At 38.2% G+C, this 15441-nt stretch overlaps 1 protein-coding gene and 1 long non-coding RNA gene across 16 annotated transcripts in view; one reads left to right on the plus strand and one right to left on the minus strand.

Moving 5' to 3' along the window:
• The window catches only part of LOC143664480 (uncharacterized), a 224880-nt gene extending 216339 nt beyond the window's left edge, over nucleotides 1-8541 (minus strand). For 2 of the 11 annotated variants that reach the window (XR_013166585.1, XR_013166577.1), the window contains exon 1: nucleotides 8238-8445. This is a non-coding gene — a long non-coding RNA (uncharacterized LOC143664480). Of the gene's footprint in view, nucleotides 1-8237 lie in introns of all 11 variants that reach the window. The other 9 variants (XR_013166593.1, XR_013166455.1, XR_013166581.1 and 6 more) reach the window with 8 other exon arrangements.
• BPGM (bisphosphoglycerate mutase) overlaps nucleotides 7069-15441 on the plus strand; it is a 31003-nt gene continuing 22630 nt past the window's right edge. The window contains exons 1-3 of one of the 5 annotated variants that reach the window (XM_077137785.1): nucleotides 7082-7139; nucleotides 8638-8740; nucleotides 8934-9030. The gene's annotated coding sequence lies outside the window, so the exon portion shown is untranslated. Of the gene's footprint in view, nucleotides 7140-8637; nucleotides 8741-8933; nucleotides 9031-9936; nucleotides 10090-15441 lie in introns of those variants that run through there. The other 4 variants (XM_077137708.1, XM_077137952.1, XM_077137878.1 and 1 more) reach the window with 4 other exon arrangements.

Raw genomic sequence — 15441 nt, forward strand, 5'->3', positions numbered from 1 at the left:
ACAACCGACAGTGACTTGAGAAGAAATAGATCTGAACAAACCAATCACAGGAGATTCAATTAGTCATCAAAAATTTTCCTACAAAGAAAAGCCCAGAGCCAAATGGTTTTACAGAGGAATTTTGAAAAAAATCCCAAAAAGAACTAACACCAATCCTGCTCAAACTCTTCCCAAAAATTGAGGAATAAAAAACACTACCTAATTAATTTTACTAAGCTAACATTACTCTAATACCAAAACTGGGTAAAGATGCTACAGGAAAAGAAAACTACAGGCCAATCTCCCTAATGAATTTAGATGCAAAAATTCTCAACAAAATACTAGCAAACTGGATCCATTAAAGAAATATACACCATGACCAAGTGGGGTTTATACCAGGAATGCAAGCATGGTTCAACACAAGGAAATAAAAGTAATATAGCAAATTAAAATATTGAAAGGAAAAATTAAAGTCATGCTGAAAAAGCATTTGAAAAAATTCAACATCCTTTTCTGACAAAAACTACGATTGTCTCAACTGATACTGGAAAAGGATTCAACAAAATTCAACATGCTTTTCTGATGAAAACACTTCAAAAGGTAGGAATCAAACGAAACTTCTTCAATATGATAAAGGTCATACATGAAAAACCCATAGCCAGCATTGTACCCAATGTGAGAGACTGAAAACCTTTCCGCTAAGATCAGGAACAAGACAAGGATGTCCTCAGTCACCACTATTATTCAACATTGTACTAGAAGCTCTAACTAGAACAATCAAGCAAGAAAAATAAATAGAAGGCATCCAAGTTGGAAAGGAGGAAGAAAAACTTTCATTAATTGCAGAAAACATTATAGTATATTTGGAAAATCCTGAGAAATTTATTAGCTCACAACAAAGCTTCTTGAGCTAATAAACAAATTCATCAAAGTAGTGGCATACAAGATTAATGGGCAAAATTCAGAAATGTTTCTATACACAGTGACCTAACTGAGGAGACAATTAAGGAAAAAATCTATTCAAAATACAAAACAGCAACTAAAAGAATCAAGTATCTAGGAATAAACTTAACCAAGAATGTAAAGTAACTGTATACAGAAAACTTTAAAACTTGCTAAAAGAAATCAAAGAAGATAAATAGGTGAAATGACATTCCCTGATTATGGATAGGAAGGTTACACATAGTTAAGATGTCAATTCTATCCAAATTGATCTACAAATTTAATGCAATACCAGTCAAAATTCCAAGCACCTACTTTGAAGACTTGGAAAAGCTAGTTATCAAATTCTTTTGGAAGGGAAAGAGACCTCAAAGAGCTAAAAATATCCTAAAAAGGAAGAACAAAATGGGAGGACTAACATTTCCTGATTTTAAAGCTTATTGCAAAGCCACAGTGGTCAAAACAGCATGGTACTGGCACAAGGAAATAGTGACCAATGGAATCTAATCAAGAATACGGAAATAGACCACCAAAGCCATGGTCAATTGATCTTCAGCAAGGCCCCCAAATCCTCTGAATTGGGACAAAATAGTCTTTTCAATAAATGGGCAAGGGAGAACTGGATATCAATAGCCAAAAGAATGAATGAGGACCCTTACCTTACACCCTATACAAAAATCAACTCAAAGTGGATCAAACACCTAAATATAAGAACGAGCACCATAAAACTCTTAGAAGAAAATGTAGGGAAACATCTTCAAGACCTAGTAATAGAGGATAGCTTCCTAAACTTTACACTCAAAGCACAGGCAACAAAAGAAAAAAATACATAAATGGGAACTTCCTAAAATTAATGCTTCTGTGCCTCAATGGACTTTGTCAAAAAGGTGAAGAGGCAGCCAACTCAATAGGAGAAAATATATGGAAATCACATATCGGATTAAGGTTTGATATCCTATACACATAAAGAAATCATATCACTCAACAACAAAAGAACAAACAACACAATTATAAAAGGGCTAGAGATATGAACAGACATTTTTTCTGAAGAGCAAATACAGATGGCTAAAAAGCACATGAAAAGATGCTCATTCTCATTAGTCATAAGGGAAATGCAGATCAAGACTACAATGAAATATCACCTCGCACCTCTAATAATGGCTGCTGTTAAACAAATAGAACTAAAAATGTTGGAGAGGATGCAGAGAAATTGGAACACTTATGCACTGCTGGTGGGACTGTATATTGGTACAGCCACTATGGAAGACTGTTTGGAGGTTCCTTAGAAAACTAAATAGTGAGTTGCTCTATGACTCAGCAATATCACTACTCAGGATATACCCAGAAGAGCTGAAAGCAGTGACACAAACAGACATTTGCACACTGATGTTCACAGCACCATTATTCACAATCGCAAAAAAATGGAAACAATCCAAGTGCCCGTTAACAGAAGTGTGGATAAATAAAATGTGGTATATACATACGATGGAATATTATGCAGCAGTAAGAGAAAATGAGGTCCTGAAGCATGTGACAACATGGATGGACTTTGAGGACATAATGCTAAATGAAATAAAACCAGACACAAAGGGATAGAAACTGTATGATTTCACTATTATGAACTTGATAAAGGTAAACTGAGAGGCTTATAATGTAGAATATGGGGGCATAGAAATACACAGAAGTTAGAGATGGGTAAATGGTTAGCTAATGAGGTTGAACTTAAACGTAAAGGAATAGACAGAAGTGAAGGCAGTTCATTAGTGGGTTTATAAGCAGTATTGTCATATTGAAGGTGAACATGATTGAAAGGAGTTGAATAGAACATGTATCCCACTGATTAACACTACAAATATAAATAAATTCTTGCATGAACTACTTCAAAGACATGACCCTTACACTAAGACACAATAGAAGGGTATAGGGGGAAAACTACTATTGCATACTATGGTCTATATTAAACAAGAAGACTCAACAGAACTGCAGCTACACCACAGGTAAATAATTGGGGGGAAGGGGCAATTGGGGGAAGGTTTGGATTTTCTATTTGGTGAGGGCATGTTTATAGGTGATTTTTCACTTGGGAGCAATGAAAATTGTCTAAAATTGAGAGTACTGATGATTGTACAACTAAGTGAGGATAATGTGAGACATGAATTATTTACTTTGGACATTATCCATGACGCCCAATGGATGGAGGTGAATGAAGGATACACTGACTGAGAAGTGAAATGGCTCATATACATATGATGGAATATTGTCCGCTACAGAAAGGAACAAAGTCATGAGGAACGCAACAAGGTGAATGAAACTTGGGGACATTACATGATGCAAAATACACCAGAAAGAAAAGAGCACATATTGCATGGTCTCTTTTAGAAAATACTTATAAGGAATGGGGCCTAGACGGTAAGCTCTTATAGCAGTCACATTTAGCCCAGAGCTATAAATGTTATTTCTAGATTTTGAGATGCTGTGCTATATATGTGTAACCTGGTATCTGTCTGGAATTTTTAGTTACCTGTGTGACCCCTAAGACTCAGAGTTGGAGTTCTGCAGTTCTGAAAGTCAGCACTGCTACATACAACAACTGTTAAAGAAAACAAAAAAGAGATTAGGCTTCAAGTAGAGATAAGAACCATTCTGATCTGATATAAATCAGAATATAGGGGTAAAGATGACATTGTATTTTAGAACTTCACCTACTGTATAAGAGTAATGCAAGAAAGGTTTATTTTGTTCAAATTTCCTGTAAATTTTCCTATATTTCCTGTAGTACATAATCTAACGTCACCTGTCTGGATAGCTCATTTAAGCAATGCAAACACATGGAGCCCAGAATGGGAACAAGGGCTTGTAATTCTGTATAACTTAATGTACTATCCAGATACATCCCAGAGTATGCTGGGCAAATAATTTAAAAAGTATTGGCAAAGACCCTTGAGGGACTGAAGAAAAAATATGGAACTATTAAGTTTTATCACCAGGGAAACCCCTGATTCTGTCTCAAACATTAGGGACTCCCAAGTCAATAGGCTAAGCCCTTGATCTTGAGGCTTGCTCTTATGAAGCTTACTTCTGCAGTGGAGAAGCTGAACCTACCAATAGTTATGCCTAAGAGTTACTTCCAATAAAATCTCTTTTGTTGCCAGATGTGGCCTCTCTCACTCTAAGTCAAACTCTGTAAGGAAAATCATTACTATCCCCAACTACCTGGGACATGAAATCCAGGGGTAAAAGGCTCCCTGGCAACATGGGACATGACTCCAAGGTATGAGCCTGGCCCTGGTACTGTGAGATTGACAGTGCCTTCATGACCAAAAGAGGGAAAAGAAATGTAACAAAATAAAGTATCAGTGGTGAAGAGAGTTCAAATAGAGTAGAGAGGCTATTCTGGAGGCTACTCCTAAGAAAGCTTTAAGAAAGCTTCAGCTAGATATTGCTCATTACCACAGTTTGCCAAACCCCCAAACAAAACCATTTTCTGTTAACCCTAAAGAACACCTAAGGCTCTATGTGGCAGTGTACAAAAGTTTCACACACTAAGATTACTTTCCAGAAACTCACAATCTCCAAATGGTTCCTAGGCCAGATAAGTCCTGAAACCCATAGGGGCCACCCTCTCCAGGAATACTAATGAGTTCCACCTCCCTATCCCATATTGTTGACCCCCCCCTTTCCAACATGAAAAAGTTAAAATACCCCTAAAGATTGGGAGAAAGATCAAAGGAGAAGGAGGAGTTATAACAGAAGATAGGATTTAACAAACAAGTATGACTGCTGAATCAGCATATTGATATTGCTTTTAGTATCCAGTATGTTAGAACAGCTAGAAGGAAAAACCTGAAAATTTGGAACTGTAACGCATACCAAACTCTGAAATCTGTTCTATAACTACTTGTTACAATGTACTTTGAAACTTATTGCTTTTTTGTATACATATTTCACAATAAAAAATGTTTAAAAAAAAAACCTAGGGCAGAATTGTGGCCACTTTGTTCAGCATCATATAAAATAAGAATGTGTTTTTCTCCTGAGAAATGAGGAAAGAATTTCTAAAAGTGAATTCTTGATTCTCTTCAGGTTTTCTCCTTTTTTCTCCCAAACCCCTAAAAGTGCTTTGCATTGTTTTTCTGTAATTGAGAGCAGGAAAACCTGGTTCTTTTCCTACTCCTGGATACTCAATGTTGAGGCTTAAAGTAGGGAAATTTCATTTCATTTAGACCTCCCAATACCTGAGTCCCCTGGTCCTGCCAGTAGGTCTGTTCCCTCTTTAGCACTCATTTCCTGACAGTAGCAGCAAGATAACTAGGGAAATTCCTCGGTAGCAGCAAGATAACTATGGAAATTCCTCTACCATATCTTCTGCAGAAGGCCAAGTCTCAGCTTTAGCAGAGAGCAAGAAAGGGAGGAAAGCTCAAGGCCCAGATCTTTTTGAGTTCTTACAATAAGAACATTCTTAAGTAGTTAAAACACTTTATCATTACTATTATTGTTAACAACAATGACTGCACTTATTAACACTTTTTATGAGCCAGGAACCACAGGACATTACCTCATTTAATCTTCACCACAATCATATACGTATTACCCCTATTTTGAGATAAAAACCCTGAGGTTGTAGTCAAGCAACTTGCATAAGGTACTAACATATGGCAGATGATAGTATTTTAGATTGCAAATGATTTAAACATTGTCTCTATTTTCTTCATATTATACTGAGGTAGGGGAGGATCCTAAATTTTAACTTGTAAAATGAAGAGAGAGATAGCACGAAGTTCCCTCTTGAGAGTCTATATGGTAGATCCGTAACAGCACTTTTGGTTCTTAATTTCAGCAAAGGAGATCCTGTGTTTAGTTGGTCAAAGATGGGAGTCAAACATGTGCCTCTTACACTAGATCATGGCTGACAGATTCTAATATGACCCTGAAGAAGGTAGGGTGTGGTGGAAAAATAGATACCAGCAGCAAACAACCAGATCATAATGCATACTGACACTGTTAAGACAAAGACCATTTTAATATGGAATATAAGACCAACTAACTCTGGGGTTTGCTGGATGGAGGGGGTCAACAGTTCTACCAGGCAAAGAAAAGGCAGAATAGTCAAGGTCAGTGGGTAATGTTTTGATGCTTGGTGGATCAGCTCAACCCTACCTGGAAAAGGCAAAAGGCTAAGTGTAACTAGCCATGAAATTCCTCTGACCAGTTATATATGCTATCATAAGGTAGTATTTATTCAGGTACTGAATAAGGCAATCTGCTACTAACCCTTAAAGTACCATACAGATAATACTGACTTTTCAATAAGCACATATAAGCAGTTATATGTGAAAGGCTACAATAATACACTGCCTTTTCAGTTTTTATTTAGATGAAAGTGGATGACACCAAAGTTGTTTTAAGAAAAATAGTGAATGGAGACACAGAGAGCTATTTTCATAGTACTTACAGCACTTGCTATATCTGAATTAAATTCTTCATGGTTGGTCTTAATGGGGTTAATTAAAAAATTTGTAATTTTGATATAAAAAGTTACTGCTCTGGGGGGTGTATTACAAGAGGATGAGGGGGACAGAAAGAGAAGGAAGCATTTTCCTAGGATGATGAATTAGCAACTTTAGGTTCTTGTTCCAGCTCTGTACTCAACCAGCTATGTCATTCTGAGTAAATTACTTAAGCTTCAGTTTGTTCACCTGTGCAACGATGGGCTAGACTTTAGAGTCCCTTCTAGAAGATAACTTCTAGAGGTAAATCTAATATAATTTGAAGTTCATTTTTGCCTTAAATGGGCTTGGAGTCATCTTTATGAGGGAAAATCTCATTATTTAAACGTTCATAAGGGAGACAGTTTATTGTACAGACCAGAACACAGGATTTAGGATGTGATATTACTGCATAGATATCTATAGAAAACAGTTTTGTCATAAGACAACAGTAACTCCTGGAATTTTGTTAGTCTCTACATATTTGTAGAGGACCATATTTGCTACTGATTAAAAATTGTTTTTTAATTCCTATTCAGCAGAATCACTGATAAAATTGCTTTCATCTTTTATCAAAATCACTTATTCAGAAACCAAATAATTTTAAGAATGATTCTAAAGAGGAGGTCATGTTTGACATTGTTGATATTCTATGTGACAAGCTAGCATTCCATGGGTATCCATAACAACAGTAAAACAAAATTCAAATGAGCAAGTGCCTGTGATTCCAGAGTAAGTATTTTTAAATGTCAAATGCTGTAAGACTGCTTCTTATGAATGGCTGTCTTTATCCTCCAGGGAGTGGACTGTGGGCACCAAGTAGGAAGTTTGATAACTCAGTAGAAAAGCTTTCTTCTCATTTAGTTCCCCTGTTGTATAGAGAAAAAGAAAAGCCAGGGGGCAAGTACTGAAAGTTGCATTCTTGAACTGGCTTCCCACAAGACGGGAAGTCATCTCCTTCAGCTGCTCTGACCTGAATTCTAGTTACTTGTGCAAGTTAAATTCCAACTATCACTTGATGAAGTCTATTGCTTGATGGGACTTGTCAGAACGGTCAAGAGCTGTTCTCTGAAATCCCACGAGGAATCGTCATGCTTTAAGAAGGATAAATGAGGTATAAAATGGGCTATGAACAATTAGGTCTTAATAAATTTAATATTTAGTGTGTAAGAGAGTTAAACATGGGGAAAGACTATCTTTTAAAATGTATGTATAATTACTGAGAACTTCCTTGCTAGTCACAAACCTACTGGATTTGTCCTGAGGACGAAATAGGAAAAACTGAAAGGAAGACACTAAACAACTCCGCAGGGCGGCTTCTAGAAATCAAGATGTGGAATCCCCCCACGTAGTCAGGCACACATAGCATTCCTTATCCTTCTTGCTCACACCAAAGTTCTTACGTATATGCTTCAACACGATGTCTGATAGTTCAAGCCAGCTTCGAAGTTAGAGTCTGCTAGGTTTCAGATATTTCCACGAGTTTCTCTTGTTCAGTAACTGTGGCCTCAAAATTTATAATTCATCTAACTCCAACCCGTCCTGCCAACCTCTGTTCTATTAGCTTTTAGTGAATTCCTTTAAACCCTTTTCTTCCCCAGCTAAAACAGTGTCAGAGAATTGCCTAAGGGGAACCCTTATAAAAGCAGTAGGAGGAAGAGAGGATAAATTGCTGCCCATAATTAGGTACTTTAAAGGCTTTCGCTTTAATCACGATTTCAGACTCAAAACCACGCATTTATGCAGAAGTCACTTTCTTCTGAGAGGACTATGCTACTTCATCCCCATGTTACAACTTGTACATTTTCAATGAATAAAAAGGAACATCACCTCATCACTGCCAAGCTTCTGTCGACCCCTCTCTTCACTGGCAGGCGTCTCGCTTACGACACAAAACGCTTCTGAGATTCCCCCTACACGGACTGAGGCTCCTCAGGCCATAGATTCTCTCTTGCCCGGGGAACACTCACGACACAAACGGTTTCTCTCCTTCCCCAGGCCCTAGCCCGCCCACCAACTCCGAAGCCAGCCCTTTATTGGTGTAGGTGTGTGCTCGTATCCGTAGCGAGCCAATAAAAACCCCACTTCCTACCCCAGGGATTTGGAAACGGAAAAGACCTCGGTCTGCCCCGCAGAGTTGGGCGGGGCCGCCCCTAAGAGCTGGCAGAGGTAGATGAGTGACAGCTAGGCCCTCCAATAGGCAGAGCTCTAAGACCTGCCCCCTTCTCAGGCTCTTGGACTAGAAAAGAGCGTCGATGCCGGCTGCAGCAATGAGTCCTAGGAGGCGCTGGCTGTTCTGCCGCCCTGGGAAGCTGCTGTTGGTCTGTCTGCAGGTGAGTGGTTTTGTTTGAGGATGTTATTGTTGCAGACGTTTCCATTTTTAAATGATGTTGTAGTGTTTTGTTTTGTTTGTTTTTTTTTGAAGTGCGAGGAAGGCCGGTTCCTTCACTCGCCTGTGCAGTCTTTAGTGGGAATTTGGCGCTCACACGTCCTCCTCTCAAGCTCCGACCCTCATTTATCCCCCAGGTCCTTCTCAGCTGTCCCTTTCTCGCATGAGCCTCTTTGCGGATCATAGTTCTGTCAGCTTAAATAAGGAATCCGACTTGGTGGAGGCGTCTTGATGGTAAGACTAAATAGAAGTTGAAGGTAGTGATGAACTCATCTCTCTTGGGCGTCTGAGGCATGGTGTTGGCAGAGCCCCTTCAATAGGGTTCCCTGGAAGGAAGCTCGCTACGTTTTCACGACCATGTCACTAACTTTAAGGTGCTGTCCGACTCTAAAGGTAGAAAACACTTGAACACTTGAATACCACAAAAGGAGACAGAGTAGCGCCCTTTGAGAGGTGAATATATGCAATAGTTTCGTGTAGGGCTCAAATCTCGAGTTAAGTCTCTAAAAATTAAAACGTTTTCCTTCTCTTTCCTAAGGGGCGGGGGCTGATGTTACCCTAGACAAGGACAATTGGCATGCAAAACTGAAGTAAACTTCAGTTAAGTGAACTCAGATTATGGAAGAGTTATATTTTGTGAGTGGCACTAGAATGTTAGTTGACTGAATGCAGCCTAGGAGGGGGGAAAAATCAAGCACTGTCTTTCACCAGTAGGTACTGAGGTTTTCTATAGTGGAGAAAGAGCACATGCTAATTCATCTTTTATTTCATTAGTGTTTCTACTGAGGCAGGGACTAGGTCTTATACATCTTTATATTCCTACAATGCCCTGCACACTATAGATTCTCCTCAAATGGTGTGGACTTTAAAGAAGCATAACTCAAAGTAGCAGAAGGAGCCCTGACTTAGAATTCAAGAAGCAAGGTTTTAGTCCTAAAGCTGTTACTATTTGTGAGATTTTAAACAAACCATTTCATCCCTCTGGCTCTTAAGTTTTGCATCTTTAAAAGGGTGAGTGTTGTATTAGATTATTTTTGTGGTCCCTGGGCGTATAACAGTCTGTTTTTATAAAAAGATGATTAGACGTTTTTTTTTTCCACCACAAGTACACAAGCAAAATTTTGTTCCAGGAAATTCTGTAACAATCTGCTTAGTAAATAAAAGTTTCCACCTTCAAGGATAGTACATGTTCTTCTGTGTTCATATTTAAACCAAGTCAAATGGATCACTGGGAAATTTTAAGAGAACAGAATTATGTGGCAGAACTGGCATCCTCAGTCCGATCATCCAGAGGTAACTTCTATTATTGTTTGGGTAGATCTTTCAGTCCTCTCTTCCTCTTTTGCCTGTGCCTTCTACGCTTGGTTGAGATTAAGTGGCACATTTCATTTTAAGTAATGATTGATGTAGTTATATAGGTTCACCTGTGCCTTCATCTTTGTGTGTCTGGTGCCTGGAGAACAGAGGGCACACTAATGTTTGAGCTAAGAGGTCTTTTGAATGTCTTTGGAATGAAATCTGGTGTGAGGGTGTGTTGGTATAGGGAAATAGAACTGAAAGTATTACTGAATGAGACATTTTTTGTTGAAACTTGGCCACAAATTTGGGGGAAAAAGTACTTTATAAAACGTAAGTTAAATTTTAACCACTAAACTATTTGGATTACAAAATATTGCTTAGTATTTGTTATGCTTCCAGGATTGTATCTTTACATCCCCCCTTCCCCAATCCCAACATTTCATTATATTCCTCCTTCTCCCGATTTAATCTTCTGTCTACCCCCACCCTCATCTTACTTGCTTCCTAGCTTTTGCCTTTACTCATACCTTTGGCAAGGTAGGATCCCTTCCATGGGCCTGAGGTATGGGTCATCTTGGTAAATTCACCAAACTCTGCTCCATTCATCTAGAATATCTCTAACTCTTTGGTAGAGTACTTCACCATAATCTCATTTAATCTTCCTAATAGCCTCTTGAGGTTGATGGTTTCGTTATTCTCATCATTATGGAGAAAGAACGTGAATCTTGGAATTTAAATACATTTTTTCAAGAGCACAATGTCAATAAGTAGCAGAACAGGACCTCATGCGCAGGTTTTTTTTTGTTCCAGAACGATTGGATTTTGGTGGAAACAATTTGAGTGAACCAAAGGTACTAGGCAGGGGAAGTAAGTAAGCAGAGGTAGAAAAGTGGTGTACTGAATGGGTGGTGTGGACAGTGGTGATGACAGGTAGACTAGAACAAACGACATGCTCCAGGCAAATACGTATCTCGTTGCACATGCATATCTCTTGCCGTGAGTAAGATGTCTGCCTGCTGCAGTTTGGTAACACCTTATAACAGGTGATCCTTACAGGATGTTAATAAGAGGGTAATAATGCCTAAAAAAAACATCTGTGAGCAATACCATTTGCTCCTGGTAAAAAAAACTGTCCTTATAATGCAAACAAATGGAAAAAGTACTATAAAGAAAAAGTGATAGACCATAGCACAATAGATCCTTTTAGTTACTGTCCTGTTAGAACCTCTAATACTGAGCTTGATTGGAGTGGGGCATGTTTTGTTAAGACACTGAAAGCATGAAGAAACTGAACCCCCAGATTTCATTTCCCTTGAGAACTGTTCCTTTTAAATTTATCGGGAATGTGGCTAATTTCTCTTTCTGTGTTCTCAGTGTAGCCAGCCCATCTTCTACAGTGGGAATTCTAAGGCAGTGCAGGCGTTAAGAGTTGCTCAAAACTATGCAGAGAGAATTTGGATCAAGGGAAATATCTGAATGGTTTAGGGTCGCAGTTGAATATTTAATAATTAAGGGTAAGCTTTGGATCAAAATAACTGTGTTCCTGTATTCTTTATATTACTTCAACATTACATCATTGATCAAAAAACTTTTAATATGGAAATGGGAAGACTAAGTTTAGTCTGGACTTGATCCTGTAATTTGCCCCACCTGTTCATGAGTTGTGATACTAGAGTCTCAGATATTATTAATTTCCAAGCATTTGAGGAAGAGAGGAAACCAAGTTCCAGGAGTGTTTGTCTGGAAGATGGTATAAGCCTGTTTCTCGAGGGGAAGAGGGTATGTGAAATTTTATTGCTTAATGGGGGACAGGAGTTGGAAGCAGCAGTGAGATGTAATCCTGCTTTGTTGAAATTGCCCAGAGATTCTGAAACTATTGCAGAACTAACTGTGTAAATGCAGTGCCTTGCATGTGCACCATCCCCTGTCTACCTTCTCCATCCCTGCCTTGGCAAAGTATGCTAATCTTGAAGCATAATTTCGCTTTTATGGTGCCATTTAGGGAAGGAATATTTTTTTGGTTTATAGCCAGTTTAGATGGAATGTCTCTACATATATAAAACAAAAGGTCTTTGAAATGCAAGCCACCTGCAAATTGTTTACTTTGAATCACCTATTTTCTTTATTGCCAAGGCAATTGCATAGCACCTACTGCTGAACAAGTATATATTCACCTGAAATGTGAGGCACTGTGACTTAATTTATGAAGCTGTATAATAAAGCATTTCAAAATGACAGTGTATATTCCTGAAGGAGATTAACAAGATGAATCATTTTTTCCCCTAGAGTTATATCTTGAACCCATTCTTAAACAATTCAATTAGGCCAAAGTCAAGATTCTCAGATTTAAATGTTCTCAGTATTATTTAGTTTGATGAATAAAAACAATCATAAATGGGATTCTGTTACTCAAGGTTTTTTCTGTTCTGTCTAAGAATAAAATCTGGTGATTTAGTAATGTTGGGATTATCCCATGACAGGATGCTTGGCTAAAGGTTCAAAATACTGATATGATGAGTAGGTCTAAGTATGGTATCTAGGTAGGCCAGAGGTCAGCAGACTACTGCCTTGGGCCGAACATGGCCCATTGCCTGTTTTTTTTTTGTTTTTCTTACAGCCCACAAGCTAAGAATGTTTTTTGCATTTTTAAATGAGTGATATAAAATCAAATAATAGTCATATTTCATGCACATGAAAACTATATGAAATTCTAATTTCAGTATTCATATATAAAGTTTTATTGGAACACATTCTCATTTGTACATTGTCTCCACCTGCTTTTAGCTACAGTGACAGATTGAATAGTTGTCATAAAGACCACCTGGCCTGCAAAGCTAAAACATTTGCGTAAAAAGTTTGCGGATACCTGAGTTAAGCTATAGTGAAACTATATTTCACATTCATCTCCTTTGTCTTGCTTCAGTTGCCATTATCCTGATACAGGTCTTCATTATATTTACCCAAATTATTTATTGCAAAAGCCTCACAATTAATATTCACTACCCTAGTTTTCCATCTCCTTCTATATTTGTGAGTACTGCTCATCCTCCTAAAATGCATGCTATTAATTAAACCTTCAATAATGTCCCAATATTTACAGAAGAAACTTTGGTGCAAGACTTTTCTTGGTTCACTATCAAGTCTTATCTTTCTAATCTCCTACTTTCTTTTCATATCCTATACTTAGAGTAACCATATAATTTTCCAAATGGGACATTTAAGAGTGAAAGGGGGCCCTAGTAATAATTATGTTGGGGAAACGGCCTAATGAAAACTGTCCCAGGCAAAACAGGATGTTTGTTCAGCCTACTTACACTCCATCCAGCAGTTTGAATCGGCCCACAATTCTCCCATAAGCACCATTCCTTTGCCTGTACCCACTGCTCCCTTAGGCTAGAATGTATTTGCCTTGTTCTACAAATCTAAATCTTATACATTTTTCTAAATCTTATACGTTTTTCTAAATCTTATACATTTTCTAGCTTAAACAGTGCCATGTTTGTGAAACCATATTCCACAGTAGCCTCTCCTTTCCTAACTTTCTTATGAAGTGATATCTGATGGTGTATGTTATGTTGTGCTTTGTAATGGACACACAAACACACATGTCCATCACCCTCCCTCCACCAGTTTCTTGAAGACATTCATGTTAAATTCCATATTCCTCACAGGTCTAGCCCATGCCCAAATTGAGTTTGCAAAACATATTTGAAGAATGAAATTGACCAAACTGGGCAGATTGAATTTTTGGTACCACTCATTTATAAATCATCCATTTTAATGTGATTAAAGTAGTGTAAATGATAGAGTTTTCTATCAAAACAATTATAATGAGCCAGGGGTGAGGACACCACCTTGGGATGCCAGTGTGGTAGTGTAGCAGAGTAGTGCAAGGCAGAGGTGTAGGCTTTGGGTCTAGTCTGCCTGAGATTGAATTCCAAGTCTGCCAGTTTACATCTGTTACCTTGGGCAAGTTAAACTCTCTTCCTAAATTGATGCATCTGTAAACTGGGTGTGAGATGGGAGGTAATCATAGTACTTATTCCATAGAATGGTGAGTGAGGATTGAAATATTGCCAAGCTCAAAGTGAGCACTCTGTGAATGTTAGCTGCTATGACTATCATCATAGTATTATTGTTGGTGGGTAGGAAAATACGAAGACCCAAAACCGGGTTATAGCAGTGGAAAAGCTGAAGAAATGCAGCACCGACATCTTAGGGAGAAGAATTTATTTCTTTGATTGAAGTAATCAGCAATATCGCGTGTTACAGAGGGATCAAAGAGTACAAGTCCTAAGAGAGATGGTCTGCGTTTAGTGGAAATAACTAGGTGGCAGTCTTTTGAGAGATCATTTCAGTAGAGTGGACAAGGTACAAGTTAAATGTCAAACAATAGAATGGCGGGACAGAAAGAATAGCAGCAAAGAGGAAAGGAAAGAAAGATGAGATATATAGAGTCATGTAAAAGATATATTTTAGTTAATTTTTTCTTCAAGCCAGACCATACTGGCTTGTATGGGGTTTGATAATTAGGTGACCATATAGGTCACCTTTTGGTATTAAGTAAATGACTAATAGCTCTAGGGTGGTGGGCTTCCCACCCTATCCCCGCCCCCCCCCCAAAAAAAACAGCTTGTTTTAAAAAAGAATCATTTTTAATTCGAGGGTGGTGGGTATATACTCTTATAAATTGCCTCTTTAGAAGTTGAAGTGACTATTTCTTGCCTTGACTTTGTGTCTTGAGGTTTTTCTCAATAGCAGTAATAAGCCAAGCCTACCTTTATACTTGCCTGTTTGTATGTATTTTGTAAAATGGTTGCCTGGGGTTGGAAGGACAAGTTGTGACTGGAGATGCTCCTCTGAAATGAAGCCAAGTGAATCTAGATCCTCAAACCAGGACTCTAAAATCTTCATTGGTAAGGTGGAAAGAGCATGGGAATTGGAGGCAGAAGACTTGTACTGCTTTTGGAGTAGTCAGTTGGAGTCTCCATTTTTCTCTGTACAGATTATGGCCATTATCAGTCTAAATTATAAAGGTTTCAAAAGATTTAATGGATAATTTTTGGCTCTTGCTTTGCCATTACATGTACTAAGATTCTTCAATTAAAAGCTTCCTAACCATCTTGCCTCTGCCAGCTGTTCCTACTTTTCAGTTACCAATAAAATTATCAAGCCTTAGCTTCATTAACACAGTCTAATTATTTCAGTTCAACTGACTTTGAATAATTCAACACACCTGTTAAGTACCTAGTATGTGTCAACTATCATGCTGGGGTCTGGAAATACAGCAGTAGGACTTGCCTTAATTCAGTTTACTATCTAACAGGCTAGGTAGACACTGAACAA

The sequence above is a fragment of the Tamandua tetradactyla genome, chromosome 1 (genome assembly GCF_023851605.1).
Source record: "Tamandua tetradactyla isolate mTamTet1 chromosome 1, mTamTet1.pri, whole genome shotgun sequence".
Lineage (NCBI taxonomy): Eukaryota > Metazoa > Chordata > Mammalia > Pilosa > Myrmecophagidae > Tamandua > Tamandua tetradactyla.